This window comes from Glandiceps talaboti, chromosome 13 (genome assembly GCF_964340395.1).
Source record: "Glandiceps talaboti chromosome 13, keGlaTala1.1, whole genome shotgun sequence".
Taxonomy (NCBI): domain Eukaryota; kingdom Metazoa; phylum Hemichordata; class Enteropneusta; family Spengelidae; genus Glandiceps; species Glandiceps talaboti.
In genome coordinates this window covers 436033-453645 of record NC_135561.1, presented here as the reverse complement: position 1 = coordinate 453645, position 17613 = coordinate 436033, and positions in this window count along the sequence as shown.

Here is a 17613-nt window from a genome sequence, read left to right as displayed (position 1 = left end):
TGAAAATTAAAAGGATATCAAATTTTAGAGAAATAAAGGAAAATGAATTGTTTTCAATTAATTTTTATGAATGACATGCACATTTACAAGGTGAAACCAACAACTCAAAACTAAGTGATAGCTAGCCTAGAGGTGCATACATGTACATCAACAATGCCATGTGTTGTCACTCCTGTGTGTAAAACATGCTTGCCAACATTACTATAACATCGTTTGTGTAACTGTCAACCTCCTTCCTGAAATTTTTACATTGTGAATTATGTGAAAGGTTTGGAAATTGGTGATTACAATACATTTCAGTACATTTTAGTTTGCTGAATGAATAAAATAGGAGTTTTTGATTTTGGAAACTTTTTTCACTTCCTAATATTATGATCTGGAAATATGCTAATGATATGCAAATAAATATGCAAATTACCCTCCTAAGGTAAAGAAGGTGCAGTTAAATGAATGACACGGATACTGGTGTAAGTTTGGCGGCAAATACCGGAAGTTCAAGAAGTTTAATTATGAACTCCACCAAATCCAATACATGGCAAAAGTACCAATACATGGCAAAAGTCTGAATAATCTCAGAAATATAAATCTTTCAAAATTTGTCACCCTACAAATACATTGCTCTTACCGGTTATGATGGCAGTGGGTGGGTGGGTTGAAAGTTTACAATGAAAAGTAAATTCATGCACATGCGCAGTACAGGGCTTACTCTTACATTAACATACTAAACGATGATGTCATACCAAAGAGGTCAACACTGAGGTCATCCCTAGACAGACGGCAATTACAATAAATGACACATTTACACCCAATTACCCTCCTAAGGTAAAGAAGGTGCAGTTAAATGAATGACACGGATACTGGTGTAAGTTTGGCGGCAAATACCGGAAGTTCAAGAAGTTTAATTATGAACTCCACCAGACAAACAGCCGCCAAAAATATATATTTTAAATGAAATTTTGTTATTGATGAGGCCGTGGCTGCACTGCTGGTGTTAGTGTATAGTTTAAGCTGGCTAGGGCCTGAGTAAGGCTAAGGTATGTAGTTTGGCTTGCCGTGCAATCCAACTGTGTGCGGTATGACCCTGTGACATAATGCAATTAACAAACAATTCTTTTTTCAAAATGAACTCTCTAAAAAGGGGGTAGAAAGTCTACCTAAACCCTAACGAATTACAAACACTGTGACTAAACGACGTCACCCAAACTGACCCACTCAAATTTGGTTGTGCAAACTGCAATAACATCTCATTTACATATAATACATAGCTGTGCACTGGACTTAAAGTCTTAATAAGGGACAGACAGTGTCCACAACCGAGAATGCTACTATTGCGCTAGTTGAGTACATGCCAGACCTGCCATACACTTGGAAACCGACAGGCGTGCTTGCAAAGGTACCCTGATATAAGAGGTGTACGCCTCTGACCGCCAGTCGCCATGAAGCTTAATAAGGTCAGTCGGTACCCCGGCCTCGAAGGCCAGTGTTGCGCCACCCCGCCGCAAGCTGTGCAGAGAGTACAGACGTGGGTCCTCCCCAAGCATTTGTATCAGTTTGCTGAAAGCGCGCGAGAGCATACCTTGTGTAAGTGGAACAAGCTTCCCTTTTTTGAGGAAGGTAAAAGCTGGCGCTTCACCAGCCGCCTGTACCTTACTAAATAAACACTTGAACGCCGACACTGGGCAAAGTGCGCTGCCTGAAATGCGTGCTAAGGGCAGCAATAAAATGCGTTCGTGACATTGAAGTGTCTTGGACCAACGAATAGCGATCATAACAAAGTCCCTTTGAACATCAATGTCTTTTCGGCAAAGATGCCGAGAAGGGTCAAAACCTTTCTGTGAAAGTGGTACAAGATTAGACTTGCGAAGAAAAGTAAAAAAGCCTGTTATTATTGCACACCAGACAGCTGAGTAAAAAGTGTCAGAACGATCAATCAACTTAAGGATATTGGCTAACATGGCAGGAGTAATAGGTAATTTTTGCAATGGCGTGTGCGTGCTGGATTTCTTCAGCCCTGCCAATGTTAATTTCAGTTCTAAAGCCAAGAATGAATCAACTGGATGGCCCAGTAAAATGTGCAAAGTCTTGACACCAGCCAAATAGTTACCAATAGATGCTGGGTTACGGAATGAACGAGAGAGAAATTGTGCATATAATGAGAGTGTCTCAGATGATGCTGGAAGTGGTTTGAAATCAAAATGTGAACAGAATAGTCCAAATGCATGAAACTGGGTAACCAGGTTGCGACGAGTCCCCGGTCTGAAAGCTGCTAACCTAGTAAGCCGCAAGTCCTCTTGCAACAGCTGTAATTGATGTTTCCTGTCTGCAATGAGATTAAAACGGATTGCAAAAGCGAAAGTGATCAGTGGGAATATTCACTTCTGCTAGCCCTAGGTGCCTAGTGCTATTTAAAAATGACCTAGCATATGAATTACTTAAATGCCAGCGAGAAAGGCAATCTGCTAATCTATTGTCCGAACCACGCAGATGAACTGCTTTGAGTTCAAACTCGTTAAGTGCCGCTAAAAACCAAAGTTCGCGGGCTGCAGTGAGCAAAAAGGAGTCGCGTGCTTTGCCAGAATTCAGGACCAGTACCACGTCCATGTTATCGCAAAATACAAGTATACGGCGCCCTGCCCAGTTGTTGCCCCACAAACGCGCCGCGGCGACAATGGTAAGTGCTTCCAAGCAGTGAATACCCAAGTGCTGTGCTGCTATAAAATCTGGGAAAGCACAGTGAAAGAACTGGTTATGAGTAATGCCACCACAACCAGAGAGGCATGCGTCAGTAGCCACTATACTATCTGCTGTTGACCAAGCCTTATCAGGTATGATAGACACACCGTTGTAACGACATATAAACAAGTACCACCACTGCAAGTCCTTCCGAAATTGTCCATTGAGGAAAATGTGGTGCCTAGAAGAATGAACTGACCTTAAAGTTGCTAACATGCGGCTCATAAAGAGCCTTCCTGGCCGGACACAACCTGCAACAAATGACAGTTTGCCTATTAAAACTTGCAGTTCTCTTCTTGTGCACTTCTTCCGATCTAACCAAATGACCAACAATTGTTTGATCTCGGTAAGTCGGTCTTCAGTTACTCGCAAGGTCATTGTAACGGTGTCCACTGAAATGCCAATGAAAGACAGAGAAGTTGTAGGGGCTACTGCTTTGTCCACTGCCTCTTCCACTCCTAGCTGTACTAAAAGTCTACGGAAAGCAAGGAAAGCTGAATGTGCACGGTGTGGCAAGTCTGCTCCACAAAAATCATCTAAGAAATTAATGGCCTTGAATCCCAACTGCTGAAAGATATAAATGATAGCATTAGTTGTCCTTTGACAGGCCATTGCTGCTGACCTCAGCCCAAAGGGCAGCTTAGTGTCAATGAAAAGTGACCCCCTCCAGGTGAATCCCAGCAAGTGAAAATCGCGCGGGTCAACGGGTAATTGGCGGTATGCTCTTCGCAAATCCAGCTTGAACAATAGACAACCTGGGCCCAGGTCACGAATGATATCTGAAAGTGCATCAATATTAGGATAAGTTAGGTGGGAAGGTTGGCCTAAAAATGTGTCATGGGGAATACCATCGTTTACTGAAGTACCATGTGGAAAGCTCAAATCCATTACCATCCTGCGTTCATCTTTCCCTTTCTTGGGTACTGAAGAGAGGGGTGAGGTAGCAATGGGCAATTTGAGTGGGTTATCTGAGAAGGGGCCTGCTGTGGCACCTAAAGTAACCTCCTTGCAAATAAATTTGTCAATGTGCTCTGCAAAATTCAAAGAAGATGCATGATTGCGGTTAGTAGTCTTTGGTAAGTAAGGGGAAGTGTAATTGACTGGCCAACCGAACTCTAAAAATTCTATCACCCCATAATCTGGATAACCCCGGAGACAAGAACGCCATTCCGGAATATTTAATCCACTGTGTACTGGTAAACGAGCACCTAAGAAATTGGGTTTTCCCAACTGTAACACTTGATAATGCACATCACGTAGCCATGCTATGGAAATATTTTGTGCAGGTGGCCAAGTAACAGATGGTGGTGCTATCCAGCTGGGTAACTCTGGAAACTGAACATGTAAAGTTAGGTTTTCCATACTACGGTTCTTGTACTTGGGATACAAAAAGCTTGGGTTTGGTGTACCTGGTGAAATGGGGGGCTGGTTACGACGCGAGACACTTTGCCCGCATGTAGACTCGCTAAGTGATGTGCGCGCCTGATTGCTAGCTGGACCGGCTGACTGCCTATTATGAATCATACTATGACCCTTAACTGTACTTAAGTGACTAACATTGCAACCGGTGTTGTTAAGAAAATATGAACTCTCACCACAAAAGGGTGTAAACACTTGAGGTATTAAACTAGGAACATGGAATATGCCATTAAAAATGTCACTGTAAAAATCATTGTGCTTGCCACACACCGGCAAACTAGTGTTACTGTCATTAGTAGTAATGCAGGGTCTTACTGAAAGACTGTCTTCAAAGTAAAAGTCTCCATCAAAAGTTGCAGAATTACTGTTGAAACTTGACGGTGAAACACTATTTATAAACTTTGCTGCATTTGGAGGTACGGAAGATACTACTTCCCCTGATGACTGGTTGCCTTCCTTACAACCAGCATCACAACAGTAACTAGTATGTGAATTTGTCTCCCCACTCAAAATTTGTGAAGGAGTGGACTGGAAATCAAAATAAAAATCAGAAACACTACTCACCCTACCAAGTGGCAAGTGAGTTGATTGGAAATTAAAATCTAACTCATCCCTTGTACGAATCTTATCACAAAAAGTAAAACCAGAGTCACTAACACATTTTATGCCCTTTATCTGTCATAATGTTGACACATTGTTTGACATGTACGGGATTAGCAGTCCTCTACCGGAGCTAATATTAAAGTTTGTGTAGCGGGTTATAACCACCTCCTTGTCTGAGTTGCCGCTGAAGTCTTATCAGTATTGGATAGTGTAAGACAAAGGGGGACTTAGAAGGTGTGAATTGGGTTGACCTTTGTAGTTCAAGTAAAACCAGTCCGGCAAAGTCAAAAACCATATGCCTGCACATGGAAGTATAGAAGGGGAGCCTCCATGGTCTCAAGAATGAAATGCAAGAGTACGACCCGGACCAAAATAATTTGCCAAAATTACGAGGAGAACTTAATTACGGAGAAAAATAGTTGTGGCGAGTAGTATTAAAAATAAGTCATACTAGTTTTACTACTGTACCATGAATGGAGTAGTGACTGCACAGTAAGGGTTTAAGGATGAAGGGCACAACTGTTACCATTCAAAAGAAACGGTAAACATTTAAAAAACGAATTTTACACAGATCTTCAGATGAGCTACACTATAATATTAGACACGTCTCGTTGTTCAGTCATATCAGGGCTTGTGAATGTTGTATGGCTTATTTCTTCGCCGTGAACACTGCATGCTGTGTGTGTCCTCACCCGAATGTGTACACTTTTATCTCAGTTATTATCATCACCTAGCCTGGCAAGGGGTGAGACAGTGTGTACTTTATCTTAATCTAGTCTAGCAAGGGTGAGATGGACTAATCCTGCCATCCTGTGAACTTGTCGGGCATAAGTACAATAGACACCGGTGGAAAGATAAACAACGCGGCTCCGCCTTGTTGTTTATCTTTCCACCGGTGTCTATTGTATACTTAAACTGTCAAAAAAATTAACAGACTCGTTAATGTTCATACTACTACTCTCAATGTTATTGTTCTCCGATTGTCATTCCTTGATTGTTTTGTCTTTGTGTTGTTGTTCTCTGAACGATTTGTCGTTGTAAGGACAATCTAATGAAGTGTGACGTTTTTCCAGACGTCTGAAGCGTAAACAGGCTGAACAGACGTGTTTTTCCAACTGTCCGTCCACTGTGTGATCTTTGCTGAAAGCACACGTGTTCGACTGATATGCTGCACAGTATCGTAGTACGCGTGTTTTCTTCTGATACCCGGATGTTGTGGATACGTGCGTAACTGTATTATTATTAGTGTTACTATTACTATTAGTTGGTGGGTTCCGAACAAATTTTGCATGTATGTTGTCGAAACTATCACCCCAATGTAGTTGACGTAATTCGAGGGCATGCAAAATGATACTGTGAAATTTACGTACACGATCCCACGGGTATAATAATGCATCTGTCATGAGATCTTGCAGATGTGCGAGTCTGTGCTTAGCTTCATTTCTGGTCAAAGTCGCGGATTGAATGATTTCTAGCTCGCCTATAACGAACTGAGTTAATGACAGATCCTCATATCTAATTTCGTCTAACTGACCCGGGTTGGGGTCCTGAACAAACTCGTGTGGCCAAGGTACATATTTCTTTACCCTGTCAGATGACCTCCTTTGAGCTCCACTTTTCATAGTCTTACCTTTGTTTTTACATGAGGCCGCACTTGCCGATTGGCGTCGCGTCGTTGGTTTCCCGCTCCTTTTAGTATTGCTACATTTCCTGCTTGTCTTGAATGTGCGCGAATTTGTATTCGATTGTACATCGCTTGACTCGGAGTCGCTGAAATCTTGTGTCGATGATGCCGTTGAATCTACGGTAGAAGATGATGAGTCTTTTTCTAGCGTGAGCAATTTCGCTACTGAACGTTGTAAAACTTTTTCTTTACGTAGATCTTTCATCGAAGGGCGATCGTAGCGAGTACCGGAGTTGTGAGGTCGGTCTACCTCCTCCTTGGGTGATGTGGTGTTCCCCATTACATGCTCGGTTAATATTTTCATTTGGTCCGCCAACCTGTCAACCTGTCTCTGTATACCTGCACCGTCGTCTCGGCTGGTTAGCCTGTCCTTAGATGACTTGGCTGTTGACTTATGCTTGCCTCCGTTGGCCTGGTCGCTGGTACTTGTACTCGGACCTGCTAAATTGACGTCCGCCCCTTCCATATTATCGCTTGAATTCCCTGACATGTTGACAGAACAAAGCTTCCCACTTAGTCCCTGGTGGCCCTGGATAGGTTTGCGACAAGTGGTACAAAGTCGGAGGGACATATGAGAGAAATTATTGCCCCAAAATACTGAGCAGCTCCACACACGACCGATTGAAAGTTTACAATGAAAAGTAAATTCATGCACATGCGCAGTACAGGGCTTACTCTTACATTAACATACTAAACGATGATGTCATACCAAAGAGGTCAACACTGAGGTCATCCCTAGACAGACGGCAATTACAATAAATGACACATTTACACCCAATTAGGGCGCCCCTGTATTTTTCTAAATTGTGGAGAACCCTGGTATGTATGTATGTATATGTATGTATGTATGTATGTATGTACATAGAGTTTCATTCTTCTTTCGCCAAGTAGAGTGCTCAATCGCCTTGGAGAGCTATCATACATAAAAATGGAAGATGTATGTATGTATGTATGTATGTATGTATGTATGTATGTATGTATGTATGTATGTATGTATGTATGTATGTATATGTATGTATGTATGTATGTATGTACATAGAGTTTCATTCTTCTTTCGCCAAGTAGAGTGCTCAATCGCCTTGGAGAGCTATCATACATAAAAATGGAAGATGTATGTATGTATGTATGTATGTATGTATGTATGTATGTATGTATGTATGTATGTATGTATGCATTCATGCATGTATACATTTATTCATTTATTTATTCATTTATTGCTGGGTATTTCATTTTTATCCGCCCACAGGAACTATTATAATGGGTTCAGTCCATCCACCTGTCCATAACACATTATTTCTCTGATATGCAATATTCAATTTCATTCAAACTTGGTACACAGGTGAAACATGGGCATGTCACTTTGTTTTGTGAGAGATGCAAATTGACTGAATGGCAGTCATATTCATGGTAAATTAACATTTACTACACACCTCAGTTTTAACATAGAAACTCCAAGCAAGTGCATGCTTCCTCATATTATCAAGTGCAAGTTTTCTCTTATGACCTTGACCTTGACCTTCAGGGTCAGTTATCAACACCAAGCTAATCCTGACATTATAGTATAGCAGACAATGTTGACAATTTCTAAACAAAAAAATCAAGTTCATCCATTGACAGACATATATTGATTCTGTAAAGGGTTTGTATGATCTATACTCATCAATGGATTACTAGTGTATGGACTTAGTAAACAGAAGCCACTGTAACAATTTGGAAATGTGTGCTATCATACAAATGCACCTTCCTATCTAAGTATGGGTATGAAGTCTAATCATGATGACCTATGACCTAGGATTTCATCACTCATTCCTGCCACTTTGAAATGCCACCTCCGACTCGATAAACTGTCTATCTACAGCCATATATGTTGTAAAAGTACCACATCACAAAATTATAGTAATTTCCCTATGTAAGTATTCATCACTGCATATATATATATATCAACATGTCGAACTGTGAAAACCTTGAACTCTGACCCTCTATCTAACACAAAGTTCATCGACCCCAGTAATTAAATGATAACTTGTAGCAACTACCACCCCTGTACACTGGTGTGGGGGAAATTCTGGGCATTATGTATTTATCATGCTCATATCACCAGTACTCTAAATTTCTATCAGTCTTTCTACCTTGTCGAACTGTAGGGTAGGAAACAACTATACATAAAGTCACTATATGCTCTTGATGACATTAGAATGGGCACCATACCCAGAATTCCCTACCCAAGTGAACAGATGTCAGCCCATGAGTAATTTTAAAACTTTATTCATTTTCCCATTTTAGAGAAGTTGTGAGCTGTTAGGACGAATCTTTGTTCCTCTTTAAAGTTAAACCCAATTAATTGTGATATGCATGATTTATGTTATTCCATAATACCCTCCACTGGATGTCAAGTTTACAGATTTATCTCACAATGTGTTATCCCATAATACCCTCCACTGGATGTCAAGTTTACTGATTTGATCTCACAATGTGTTATCCCATAGGACCTTACCCTCCACTGGATGTCAAGTTTACAGATTTATCTCACAATGGTGTTGTTGTTGAAGTCACTGAAAACCACAATGACGTTCCAGTGACTGGATACATAATCCGAATAAAGTCTGGGCACCAGGAAAGAAAGTTTGAGATGGGTAAGTATACATCACAGATCAGTAAATTATTATAACATCACCAGAGAAGAGTGGTATTGATGTTACTGAGACACTTCTATTCTGTTATGTCAATACATGACATAGGTGGACATGTCAGTGCACAGTGGTATTGGTTATGAATAGAATAGAATAGAATAGAATGGAATAGAATGGACTAAAATGGAATAGATGTAGTGGAAGGGAAGGGAAGAAAAGAGAAGAGCAAATAAAGAATAGAGAGAATAGAATAGAATAGTCTAACATAACAATGCAATACAATACAATGCAATACAAAACAAAACAATACCATCCAATGCAATGCAATACAATACAATACGACACAATACAATACAATACAATATGATACAATACAATACAATTCAATACAAAACAATACAACACAATACAATATGATACAATACAAAACACCACAATACAATATGATGCAATACAATATGATACAATACAATACAATTCAATACAAAACAATACAACACAATACAATACAATATGATATAATACAGTACAATATGATACAATACAATACAATATGATACAATACAATACAATATGATACAATACAAAACACCACAATACAATATGATACAATACAATACAATATGATACAATACAATACAATACAATACAATACAATACAATTCAATACAATACAAAACAACACAATACAATACAATACGATACAATACAATACAACAGAATAGAATATATATAAACAATAATGGTTTATTGCTTCTTAAGGCCTCCAGCCCATATCGCAAAAAAAAAAAAAATTCCAGTACTAGATTACAAAATATCACGGAAGTGTACAGAAAACAAATTAGCAGAATTCCTTTAATAAAACCTCTGCTCTATATACATACGCAGCTAGGTTTAGAATTACTGGACCTTTGTTTGACGACATAAGTGAATAATAACATAATACAATAGAATACAATAGAACAGCATAGACATGATCTTAGACTTTTGATTATCCACTTAATACATGGAATAACACATTGAACTATTAAATCATCAGGTAACACGTTCCACATGGCTGGTTTAAATCCAAACACTACATATACGGTGAAAGTGGCAGCAGTGAATAGCAAGGGTATTGGTCACTACTCAGTGCCCTACCACTTCACAACTACCATACCCTGTAAGTATACTGGGTCAGCGCCCTACCACTTCACAACTACCATACCCCGTAAGTATACTGGGTCAGTGCCCTACCACTTCACAACTACCATACCCTGTAAGTATACTGGGTCAGTGCCCTACCACTTCACAACTACCATACCCTGTAAGTATACTGGGTCAGTGCCCTACCAATTCACAACTACCATACCCCGTAAGTATACTGGGTCAGTGCCCTACCACTTCACAACTACCATACCCCGTAAGTATACTGGGTCAGTGCCCTACCACTTCACAACTACCATACCCCGTAAGTATACTGGGTCAGTGCCCTACCAATTCACAACTACCATACCCCGTAAGTATACTGGGTCAGTGCCCTACCACTTCACAACTACCATACCCTGTAAGTATACTGGGTCAGTGTCCTACCACTTCACAACTACCATACCCCGTAAGTATACTGGGTCAGTGCCCTACCACTTCACAACTACCATACCCCGTAAGTATACTGGGTCAGTGCCCCACCACTTCACAACTACCATACCCCGTAAGTATACTGGGTCAGTGCCCTACCACTTCACAACTACCATACCCCGTAAGTATACTGGGTCAGTGCCCTACCACTTCACAACTACCATACCCCGTAAGTATACTGGGTCAGTGCCCTACCACTTCACAACTACCATACCCTGTAAGTATACTGGGTCAGTGCCCTACCACTTCACAACTACCATACCCCGTAAGTATACTGGGTCAGTGCCATACCACTTCACAACTACCATACCCCGTAAGTATACTGGGTCAGTGCCCTACCACTTCACAACTACCATACCCCGTAAGTATACTGGGTCAGTGCCCTACCACTTCACAACTACCATACCCCGTAAGTATACTGGGTCAGTGCCCTACCACTTCACAACTACCATACCCCGTAAGTATACTGGGTCAGTGCCCTACCACTTCACAACTACCATACCCTGTAAGTATACTGGGTCAGTGCCCTACCACTTCACAACTACCATACCCTGTAAGTATACTGGGTCAGTGCCCTACCAATTCACAACTACCATACCACGTAAGTATACTGGGTCAGTGCCCTACCACTTCACAACTACCATACCCCGTAAGTATACTGGGCCAGTGCCCTACCAATTCACAACTACCATACCCCGTAAGTATACTGGGTCAGTGCCCTACCACTTCACAACTACCATACCCCGTAAGTATACTGGGCCAGTGCCCTACCAATTCACAACTACCATACCCCGTAAGTATACTGGGTCAGTGCCCTACCACTTCACAACTACCATACCCTGTAAGTATACTGGGTCAGTGCCCTACCACTTCACAACTACCATACCCCGTAAGTATACTGGGTCAGTGCCCTACCACTTCACAACTACCATACCCCGTAAGTATACTGGGTCAGTGCCCTACCACTTGACAACTACCATACCCTGTAAGTATACTGGGTCAGTGCCCTACCACTTCACAACTACCATACCCTGTAAGTATACTGGGTCAGTGCCCTACCAATTCACAACTACCATACCCCGTAAGTATACTGGGTCAGTGCCATACCACTTCACAACTACCATACCCTGTAAGTATACTGGGTCAGTGCCCTACCACTTCACAACTACCATACCACGTAAGTATACTGGGCCAGTGCCCTACCACTTCACAACTACCATACCACGTAAGTATACTGGGTCAGTGCCCTACCACTTCACAACTACCATACCACGTAAGTATACTGGGTCAGTGCCCTACCACTTCACAACTACCATACCACGTAAGTATACTGGGTCAGTGCCCTACCACTTCACAACTACCATACCCCGTAAGTATACTGGGTCAGTGCCCTACCACTTCACAACTACCATACCCTGTAAGTATACTAGGTCAGTGCCCTACCAATTCACAACTACCATACCCTGTAAGTATACTGGGTCAGTGCCCTACCACTTCACAACTACCATACCACGTAAGTATACTGGGTCAGTGCCCTACCACTTCACAACTACCATACCCCGTAAGTATACTGGGTCAGTGCCCTACCACTTCACAACTACCATACCCCGTAAGTATACTGGGTCAGTGCCCTACCAATTCACAACTACCATACCCTGTAAGTATACTGGGTCAGTGCCCTACCACTTCACAACTACCATACCCCGTAAGTATACTGGGTCAGTGTCCTACCACTTCACAACTACCATACCCCGTAAGTATACTGGGTCAGTGCCCTACCACTTCACAACAACCATACCCCGTAAGTATACTGGGTCAGTGCCCTACCACTTCACAACTATCATACCCCGTAAGTATACTGGGCCAGTGTCCTACCACTTCACAACTACCATACCCCGTAAGTATACTGGGTCAGTGCCCTACCACTTCACAACTACCATACCCCGTAAGTATACTGGGTCAGTGCCCTACCACTTCACAACTACCATACCCTGTAAGTATACTGGGTCAGTGCCCTACCAATTCACAACTACCATACCCCGTAAGTATACTGGGTCAGTGCCCTACCACTTCACAACTACCATACCCTGTAAGTATACTGGGTCAGTGCCCTACCAATTCACAACTACCATACCCCGTAAGTATACTGGGTCAGTGCCATACCACTTCACAACTACCATACCCTGTAAGTATACTGGGTCAGTGCCCTACCACTTCACAACTACCATACCACGTAAGTATACTGGGCCAGTGCCCTACCACTTCACAACTACCATACCACGTAAGTATACTGGGTCAGTGCCCTACCACTTCACAACTACCATACCACGTAAGTATATTGGGTCAGTGCCCTACCACTTCACAACTACCATACCACGTAAGTATACTGGGTCAGTGCCCTACCACTTCACAACTACCATACCCCGTAAGTATACTGGGTCAGTGCCCTACCACTTCACAACTACCATACCCTGTAAGTATACTAGGTCAGTGCCCTACCAATTCACAACTACCATACCCTGTAAGTATACTGGGTCAGTGCCCTACCACTTCACAACTACCATACCACGTAAGTATACTGGGTCAGTGCCCTACCACTTCACAACTACCATACCCCGTAAGTATACTGGGTCAGTGCCCTACCACTTCACAACTACCATACCCCGTAAGTATACTGGGTCAGTGCCCTACCAATTCACAACTACCATACCCTGTAAGTATACTGGGTCAGTGCCCTACCACTTCACAACTACCATACCCCGTAAGTATACTGGGTCAGTGTCCTACCACTTCACAACTACCATACCCCGTAAGTATACTGGGTCAGTGCCCTACCACTTCACAACTACCATACCCCGTAAGTATACTGGGTCAGTGCCCTACCACTTCACAACTATCATACCCCGTAAGTATACTGGGCCAGTGTCCTACCACTTCACAACTACCATACCCCGTAAGTATACTGGGTCAGTGCCCTACCACTTCACAACTACCATACCCCGTAAGTATACTGGGTCAGTGCCCTACCACTTCACAACTACCATACCCTGTAAGTATACTGGGTCAGTGCCCTACCAATTCACAACTACCATACCCCGTAAGTATACTGGGTCAGTGCCCTACCACTTCACAACTACCATACCCCGTAAGTATACTGGGCCAGATATAAAGATAGAATGCCGGATATAAAAGCTACATCAACAAGTAACATCCAACAGGTTATCATTACTATATGTATCAAACTACACGAATTTAAAGCTTTAATTTGTATATAATTACCAAGATTTACGCTATGTTGGTATAAACACCGACATTGTAATAATGTATATCATTACCCTACATTGGTATAAACACCGACATTGTAATAATGTATATCATTACCCATTCAAATGCTTTTATGAACTTTAATGGTCAACACTAACTAAACACTAGTTCTCGTATTGCCAGTCTTATGATATTGAGAACACGGAGCATGTACTTGATATTTTGGTTTATTATACTAAAATTTCATTTGTAATTAATTTATATTTAGCTGTTAGGTGGTGTTACTCAATTTATCTAAACTAGCCTAATAGTATAACATTTCCCAGACTGCGCCATATTTGAGATAAAAACAAAAAACATAAATTTTAGTGATATAAGACTATTATACTATACACTTTTAGTTTTTGCAGGAACAAAATAATATTAATTACACACCCTTGTCATTCAGCATCATGAGAACCGTTGTCTAACCTATAAGTTATCATTGGTTCTGCGGTGATCAAAATATATAAGTCAACTCGTTCAAAACTGCCATTACTTCCAGATTTTTCACAAATTAAGCTTGAGGAGGTATGATTATATTATTCTCAGATATTTTTCTTCATTCAGCCAGAAAATAATTATTTCTACTCACCTAGCAACTGATATTGACATGGCCCCTTAGGTCATTCATATTTACCGTGGCTGAATGAAGAATATTATGGGATACTATTTAATGTAACTACAATATAGTAATGTAGTGTAGTGATAGAAGACATAATAATTAAATAAATTAAAATTAGTCATTTTAATTTCTTTCTCTTTGTTTCTTCATTAACTGTTTTTTGTGTCAATCTCCCCAGCCAAGGCATCTCCACCACTCATAACAAGTCCAGATAATTCTCTTTTACCGACCAGCTATGTCTTGAAATGGGAAGCACCAACTGATGGCTCTGACTCTATCATTCATTACGAGTTGCGGCTTAAAGAGGTAATTTATGTCATATTTCCATGCTTGCTAAGAAATACAGTGGCCCTTAAGTGACAAGATTAAACAAATTTCCAGCACTTTTCTAAAAAAGAAACACCTTATAATATGTTTTGACAACAATTAAAACATATTTTTCACATGCAAAATTTAATTTGAAACAATGCAAACTAAGCTGTGAACATGCAGAGCATAATTTTGAAATAGAACAAAATGGAATATGTAAATGTGCAAAAGTCAATTTTGAAACAATGCAAATTAAATCTATGGACACGCAAAACTTAATTTGAAAAGTGAGTGATGTATATTCAATTCATTACACTGATACTCATAATGTGTATCGGATGAATTTGTTTACTTAGGTATCCCAGGACTGGGGAGATGCAAAAACTGTGAATGCAAATAATCTTAGCTATGAAATAACCAATCTTGAACCTGGGACACAATACTCAGTAGAATTGTGGGGCTGGGATGGTTATCAAGATGGTATGCATAGATTCTTTACATTTAGTACTGCATCAACTGAAGATATGACAGATAATGGTAAGTGTTTACTTGCAAGATCACTTGTTTACATATATAATTATGTTGTTCAGGGATGTAGTTTATTTGAAAAGTAGGTAAAATATTGAATAGTAGACGGTATTAAAACTAAGGAATGAGACTCTTAAATCTGTCCCTTGATGGAAATATAATGACAAAGAATTTCAAAACAAATCCCTGGAAAAATAGCTGACAAAACATGGTAGGGTAGCCAGTTGTTTTTGTCTCACTGATTCTTATATCGACACCCCTAGAAATATTGATAGCATAGTATCATCAATCTGTTATTTCTCAAATTAATAACTTCAGATTATATATGTGTGCATCAGAAAATTTTATAACAAATGTATAATTTTAAGAACTTAGGAAAGTAACAAGAAGCTGTTAATATTACACTGTTACTGAAGTGATAGGCATTTGGCTAGAGAATAGTCAACTAATATACAATTTTGCTGTGGTCCACTGTCATCTAGTTGGTAATGCATTTACACTTATGACTTTGGCAATGTCAATGTACTGTACAAAGAAATATGGACTTCAGTAACAGGTAGGTTTTTACAAGTTAAATTTCTTTCCTTCATAGAATCAAAATCAATTCAAATCGATTCAGCTGTAGAGTTGAGTGTTTCTTCGTTTAAGGACTTATAATGTATCGTTATATTCATATTCCAGAAAAGCCAGACGATGGATTGATACACAATGATACCAATATATCTACTGCTATTAAACTGATTTTTAAAGAAATTCCTACTGATGCTTCTGGGGAATTCATCTGTCTACCTAACAACAATGTCAAGTCTGTCAAAAAACATGAAAAAGATGGTCTAACAGGTAATTTGAAATTACAATTAAGATGTATGAGATCTGAGTTATTTGTGAAAGCAGTATGTACAATACAGGTGTCTAAGATTGACTGAAACTGAACACTGCTCTACAATACATTGGTCAGCAAGATTTGCTGCATCTTTGACTGAGTGCAAAACAGGTGTGTTGAAGCCTTTCAATACTGCTCCTGTGATTGCAATACAATACATACATGTATTAGTGGGCGAGATTTGCTGCATCTGTAACTACATGTATGTAGAATGTGCTGCAACTGAGTGCAGTGCAATTTACAGGTATGTAAAGTTACTGTATTTGTGACCACAATAGAATGCAGGTATATTGGATTTGCTGCACAATTGATAGATGTGTAAAGTTGCTGTATTTGTGACTGCAGGATAATACAGGTGTATACGATTTGCTGCACAATTGATAGATGCGTAAAGTTGCTGTATTTGTGACTGCAGGATAATACAGGTGTATACAATTTGCTGCACAATTGATAGATGTGTAAAGTTGCTGTATTTGTGACTGCAGGATAATACAGGTGTATACAATTTGCTGCACAATTGATAGGTGTGTAAAGTTGCTGTATTTGTGACTGCAGGATAATACAGGTGTATACAATATGCTGCAACTGTGACTGCAATAAAACATAATATATACCAGTGTGTACAACTTCAGTGCTGCAACTGCAAATAACAGTTGTTAAAGTTTTGCATTGTCGACTGTAAAATGTAGCAGTGTGCAAGATTTACTGTATGTGTGACAGCAGGCCAGTGATTTCAATATGGGTGTGTAAGAATTTCTACATTTGTGACTGTAATTCAATAACAAGTGTGTCCTGTTTGTTGTATTTGTGTAATTTTGAATATTTTGTAGATCAGAAACTAACTCCTGCACCAAGACGGTATGATATATATGATGTGGGTAATCCTGCTATGTTTCATGGATGGGCCGATGTACAAGGCCAGGGTGCAGCTAATGATTACTGCAGGTAGCTATAAGTAATATAATATAATATCATGTGAGTATTTATCAGTAATGCACACTTAGGATTCATGAATGTTAAGTGTTCATCTAATACATATGCATGTCTGCTAAAGTCCCATGAGGCAAAAATGGACCAATCAAATTTCAATTTTTAACTTTGTGAAATTTATGTGGTTTTAAATCCTGAAATAACTCTACAACCAAAAGTGTATGAAAAAGTTTTATAGTTAATATAGTTTAGTTTATAATTAATAATTAATTATTTTTCATTTTTTTTGTATGACACATTTTAGTACTTTATTATATGTCAATTTTTTATTTTTTATTGTTTGGTACCT